This window comes from Mandrillus leucophaeus, unplaced genomic scaffold, assembly GCF_000951045.1.
Source record: "Mandrillus leucophaeus isolate KB7577 unplaced genomic scaffold, Mleu.le_1.0 Scaffold58, whole genome shotgun sequence".
Taxonomy (NCBI): domain Eukaryota; kingdom Metazoa; phylum Chordata; class Mammalia; order Primates; family Cercopithecidae; genus Mandrillus; species Mandrillus leucophaeus.
The window spans coordinates 302,207-308,604 of record NW_012106252.1 but is presented as its reverse complement, the minus strand read 5'-3'; the positions used below and the strand labels follow the sequence as shown (position 1 = coordinate 308,604).

General features: G+C 49.4%; 1 long non-coding RNA gene across 1 annotated transcript in view; it reads right to left on the bottom strand.

Annotated features, from left to right (window-relative positions):
- Nucleotides 1-1,332: 1,332 nt before the first annotated feature.
- Nucleotides 1,333-6,398, bottom strand: part of LOC105552933 — a 30,649-nt gene continuing 25,583 nt past the window's right edge. Inside the window, exon 4 of the long non-coding RNA XR_001008083.1 lies at nt 1,333-2,818. This is a non-coding gene — a long non-coding RNA (uncharacterized LOC105552933). The remainder of the gene's footprint in view (nt 2,819-6,398) is intronic.

The window sequence follows — 6,398 nt, the reverse complement described above, 5'->3', positions numbered from 1 at the left end:
TTAAGATAGATTCTCACTCTTATCACCCAGGCTGGAGTGAATGGCACAATCTCAGTTCACTGCAACCTCTGCCTCCTGGGTTCAGGCGATTCTCCTGCCTCAACCTCCCAAGTAGCTGGGATTAGAGGTGCCCGCCACCACGCTTGGCTAATTTTTTTGTATTTTTAGTAGAGATGGGGTTTCTCCATGTTGGCCAGGCGGGTCTTGAACTCCTGACCTCAGGTCATCCACCCTCCTCGGCCTCCCAAAGTGCTGGGATTACAGGCGTGAGCCACCATGTCTGGCCTGCCCTGGGTCTTAAAGGTGAGTAGGGAGCCTCTAGAGACCAGACTGTTCTCCCAAAGCCCCAGCGCGTTTTCCCCAGTAGATGTGCATCTCAGTTTTGGGCCTTGGACAGCAGGTCCTTCTCTCTGTCTGTTCCCTCTCATGCTGACAAAGTCCTCCTCCTCTCGGTCTTCCTGCTACTTCAGCTTCTATTCCCTATTGGTTTTTGTTTTTTGGCTTTTGTTTGAGATGGAGTCTCTCTCTGTCGCTCAGGCTGAAGTTCAGTGGCATGATCTCGGCTCACTGCAACTTCAACCTCCCGGGTTCAAGCGATTCTCCAGCCTCAGCCTCCCGAGTAGCTGGGACTACAGGCGTGTGCCACCATGCTGGGCTAATTTTTGTATTTTTTGGTACAGACAGGGTTTCACCATTTGGCCAGGCTGGTCTCAAACTCCTGACCTCAAGTGATCCTCCGGCCTCGGCCTCCCAAAGTGCTGGGATTACAGGTGTGAGCTGCTGTGCCTAGTCTGTTCCCTCTGTTTCTAGCAGAGGTCCCGTGCAGGCGTCCCTGCTGCCTCAGGTCTTGTAGTTCCTTCCTCCATGCCTTACTTCTGGTGTCCTCCTCTGCCCCTGGGCTGGGTTAGCCTTGGATCTGCCAGGGACTGTCTTGTTTGAAGGACAATGCTTGGTTATCTCCTTGTGGGGGCCTATGTCTCTGAACAGTTTTCTTCATCTTGTCTCTCTGCCTTTCATTGTCATCAGAAAATGTTCCTCCTGTCATCTTGTCATCTGCCTACACTGACAGATGTTACGAGTTCCTGCCATTTACACAGGCCATGTGGAGTACGCGTTTGTGAGGGGGAAGGATGGTCAAGTGTCAGCAGCAGTCCTGGGGGTTTGTGGGTGGAAGGATAAAAAAGGTGAAGGGTCATCTGGTCCCAGGGCCCTGGTGACAGTAGCCTCTGTTACTCTGCAGCAGCCAGCGTAGGTGACCAGAATGTCACTGAGGGTAGGCACTAAAAAGCCCCAGGAGTGGCCAGATACAGTGGCTCACACCTGTAATCCCAGCACTTTGGGGGGCCGAAGTGGGCAGATCACGAGGTTGGGAGTTCAAGACCAGCCTGACCAGGGCTGCCCCTCATGGGCTGTGGACTTTGGACTTTGGATAGGCATAAATAAGAACCGGGACTATTTCCAGGAGGGGATTTGGGGGTGGGAGTAAAGTGGGGAGGAGGTAGGGCTCAAACACCAAGCTTTCTCAGGTGTGTCAAGGCAAGAGAAACTTACACAGTATGTGGCGTCCAGACCTCTGCTCTGTCAGTGTCTTTTCTGGGAGTGAGATCAAGAAGAGAAGGGGTCCCGTCCCAGCAGGAAGCCCAGGCTGCCCACCCAGCCCGAGGGGAGGGCACTGACTAGGCAGGATCTGGCAAGAGGGAAGTTCAGGGTGCAGATTTGGGTCCAATTCAGCTTGTGACCAGAAGAGAGATCATAAACTGGGATCCCACATCACATGGAATCCTATGGTTCCCTTGAGAACTGCCTGGACTCCCAGGTCAACCATGTGGGCTGGAAAGGAAGTAAGTTCTGGCAAAGGGACCTTCATACAAGGACCAAAGCCGTGGGAACCACACTTCGATTTGTGACTTTCAGCGTATCTTGAAAGCGCTTAGATGGGGAAGGTTTGGAAAGGCAGAACTGCTACTGCTGCTGCTGCTGCCTCTTCTTTCCATTTTGTGTCTCAGCTCAAAGATTGAGCTTCTCTTTACCCTCTCAGCCCAGACAAATATCTTGTTTTGCCTTTCTTGCACTTTTTTCTTTAAAGAAATTTGGAGGCTGAATTGGGAGGATCACTTGACCCCAGAAGGTCGAGGCTGCTGTGAGCCATGATTGCACCACTGCACTCCAGCCTGAGCAACAGAGTGAGACCACGTTTAAAAGAAAAACAAAAACAAAACATAAAAAGGGAGTCATATTAGTGGAAATGCTCTGTCTTGCCTGGAAAATGAATGCTGCAGGGAGCCAGGTCTGCCACTTTTGGCTGCTCCGCAGGTTGCTTCTCCAGATGCAGAAATTGGGAGAAGGTACCTGTGGCCCAAGGCTGAGGTCTGTGGGGGGCCTGCTGCTGTGGCTCACCTGCTGACCAAGGAGGATGAGATATGGCCCCCCACTGGGGTCTGAGGGCACAACCCAAGCCACCCTGAAGGGGTATGTGCACAAGGAGTTCTCAGGAGAAGTCCCCGAGATGGCCTGTTGGAAAACTCTGATGGGAACATTTCCTTCCACCTTCAAGAAAGAAGCAACGTGACCCTGAAGAATGCAGCCCAGAGAGATCCAAAGGGTCAGAAGCTCTGGGGCGAGTCTGGTGAGCTTCCTAGGGATGCCACAGACTCATCTCCACCTTGCCCTGTGGTCTGGCCCTGCCTCCTGGTGGAGCCTGTCCTGTCCCCACCCTGACACTTGACCTGTGGCTGACAGTGGGCCACCTCTGCTCCACTCAGGCTCTGTGGCCGGGGGGTCTGCAGCTTCTCTGGCATTTCTCCTCACCATCTGGGTCCTGCGACGGAAACAGTCTCATTCAGCTGCCCCAGAGACTCACAAGTCCTTTACTCATTTCAGCAAGTATTTTCCAGCCCCTGCCATGTGTCGGGCCCCTGTTAATTCTATAGTAGTATTTGTTGTGATAAATAAAATTGCCTTCATAGTGACGTCATGGTGGAGGGAGGAACGCTCAGAGGAAGAGGCTGTCTCTGAGCCCACAGAGCTCCCACTGCTATTTCTAAGAGGCCAGCAATATGTCTTTGCATTTCAGAAAACTGGGTCTATTCAAGAAATAAAGATGGATGGAGGTCAAAATGGGAATGGATTTAGGGGTGGGGATGGAGTAGGATGGAAGTGAGAGAGGGGTGGAGAGGGAATGGGGGGAGGTTGGTGATGGGGAGGGGAGAGGATAAGGAACAAGATGAGGAAGGGGGAAGGTGGAGTTGGAGTGGAGATGAAGATGAAAGTGAGGAGGGCTGGATCATCCTCTGGCCTCTCCTACCAAGCCCCCTCTACACAATGCAAAGGAAACTTCATTCACTCATCGGACGTTTCTGGGACTCTTCCTGAATGCCAGATGTGCATTGGTACAGAAAAATGACTCTCTTCATAAAAGCTCTTGCCTTTAAAGAGCTCAGAGTCTGGGCTGAGGAGAGGTCTTTATATAAACAAAAACACTGGCAGGGCGCACTGGCTCACGCCTATAATTTCGGTGCTTTGGGAGGCCGAGGCTGGTGGATCACATGAGGTCAGGAGTTTGAGACCAGCCTGGCCAACATGGTGAAACTCTGTCTCTACTAAAAATACAAAAATTATCCAGGATTGGTGACACGTGCCTGTAGTCTCAGCTACTTGGAGGGTGAGGCAGGAGAATCACTTGAACCTGAGAGGCAGAGGTTGCAGTGAGCCGAGATCACACCACTGCACTCCAGCCTGGGCGGCAGAGCGAGATTCTAAAAACAAACAAACAAAAAATAAACAAAAATACTGAGATAAGAGCTATGAGCTCGGTGCAGTGGCTCATGCCTGTAATCCCAGCACTTTGAGAGGCTGAGGTGGGAAGATCACCTGAGGTCAGGAGTTCAAGACCAGCCTGACCAATGTGGAGAAACCCCATCTCTACTAAAAATACAAAATTAGCTGGGCGTGGTGGTGCACGCCTGTAATCCCAGCTACTTGGGAGGCTGAGGCAAGAGAATCACTTGAATCCAGGAGTTGGAGGTTGTGACGAGCCAAGATCGTGCCATTGCACTCCAGCCTGGGCAACAAGGGTGAAACTCTGTCTAAAAAAAAAAAAAAAAAGAGCTATGACAGACTAGTGGAGCATAGAATGAGGAGCCATCTATTCCTAGTGGGAGTCTGGGAGGACTTCAGAGAAGAGGTGATAGTTATGTGTGTTTAACTGGATTCATTTATTTATTTCAGTTAGTAATACATTCATATGTTCAAAATCCTAAAGACACAAAAGAACTTGTGTCTGGTGATGGTTGCACAATTCTGTGAATGTACCAAAAACCATGGAAGCCATTGAATTATATACTTTATTTTATTTATTTATTTATTTATTTATTTTGAGACAGAGTCTTGCTCTGTCACCCAGGCTGGAGTGCAGTGGCGCGATCTTGGCTCACTGCAAGCTCTGCCTCCTGGGTTCACGCCATTCTCCTGCCTCGGCCTCCTGAGTAACTGGGACTACAGGCGCCTGCCGCCACGCCTGACTAATTTTTTGTATTTTGAGTAGAGACGGGGTTTCACCGTGTTAGCCAGGATGTTCTCAATCTCCTTACCTGGTGATCCACCCGCCTCGACCTCCCAAAGTTCTGCGATTACAGTTGTGAGCCACTGCGCCTGGCCTGAATTATGTACTTTAAATGGGCGAATGATACAGTATGTGACTTATAGCCCAATAAAACTGTATTTCAGAAAAGAGTTTGTGTCTCCATCCCACATCTGATTCTAGTCCCTCCCTGAAGTCAAGTAATAAGGTGAGTTTCTTCTGTATCTTTTTCACTGGGAGTCAGGGAGTGACATTTGAAGTGGTGAACGAGTTGAATTTAGTCAAGTAGCGGACTGTGGAACACAGTGTGCTGGCAGTGACAGAGGCATGAAGGCTCGTGGTTCTGTGAATACCCAATGGCTGGAGCATGGGGTGAGGGTGGCAGAATGGCAAAGGCTGATTGGGGTTGGGGTGAGCAGAGCCTTGGAGGCCATGCAAGGCAGTGTGTACTTTATCTGTAAGCAGCGATGATCCAGACCTTTAAGCTGCGTGAAAAACAATGTGACAATAATTTTAAAACACCCAAATCCCCCTCCAACATCCCGTTGTCATTCATCTAAGTGAAACTGCAGTTCTTTTCTCTATGCACTCATGTGTTTACCTGGTTAGGTAAGTACAATCTAAATACCCTTTTGTATTCTACTTTTTCCATTTAATATTAGTCATAAGCATCTTTATAGGTTGTCATGTAATACTCAAGTGGATTTTTTTTTTTTATTTGAGATGAAGTCTTGCTCTGTTGCCCAGGCTGGAGTGCAGTGGCATGATCTTGGCTCACTGCAAACTCCGCCTCCTGGGTTCAAGCGATTCTCCTGCCTCAGCCTCCCTGAGTAGCTAGGATTACAGGCACCCGCCATCATGCCCAGCTAATTTTTGTATTTTTAGTAGAGACATAGTTTCGTCATGTTGGCCAGGCTGGTTTCGACCTCCTGACCTCGGGTAATCCACCCGCCTAAGCCTCTCAAAGTGCTGGGATTACAGACATGAGCCACTGCTCCTGGTTAATGGATGGTTTTTAAAGGATAAGAGGTACTCTATCAAGTCGATAGTAAACAAATCATTCCCTGTTGGGCAATTGGGTTGGTTCCAATTTGCTATCAAGTGGAAGAATGACCCAATTGGATCTTGGCTTTGGACAATGGCTTTTACATGGCCAACTCACCGGCTCAGAGCTAAAAGGGACTCAGGGAGTCATCTGGGTTCATCCTTACGGTTTCTGTGGCCATGAGTAAGCATCTGAACCCATTTCTTCATCTGGAAAATGATAATGTATTTAAATCACTCTAAAGATTTTTAGGCCTTGGTAGATTTCTCTGACACTGGAAAGTCCATCCACAGCCTATCTGTTACGCATCAAAGGAACTACTTGAAGACACTGGGGTCCTGGCCAGGCAGGGTGACTCGCCTGTAATCCCAACACTTTGGGAGGCTGGGGCAGGAGGATCGCTTGAGGCCAGGAGTTCAAGGTCAGCCTGAGCAACAGAGTGAGATTCTGTCTCTACAAAAAATTTTTAAAATTAGCCGACCATGGTGGCACATACTTATAGTTCTAGCTACTTGGGAAGCTTGAGATAGGAGGATCAAGTGACGAGCCCAGGAATTCGAGGCTGCAGTGAGCTATTATTGTACCACCGCACCCCAGCCTGGGTGACAGAGTGAGGCCTTGTCTCCAAAAAAAAAAAAAAAAAGTAAAAATAAATCTAGTTCAGTCTCTGCACTCTCCACCATATTCTGGCCTAGAAAAGTGTCCCCATCACCCTCTTGCCTTCCTTGGACAGATGGCAAAAGAGTGTCTGGGGCAGATGAACTCTGGAGGCTC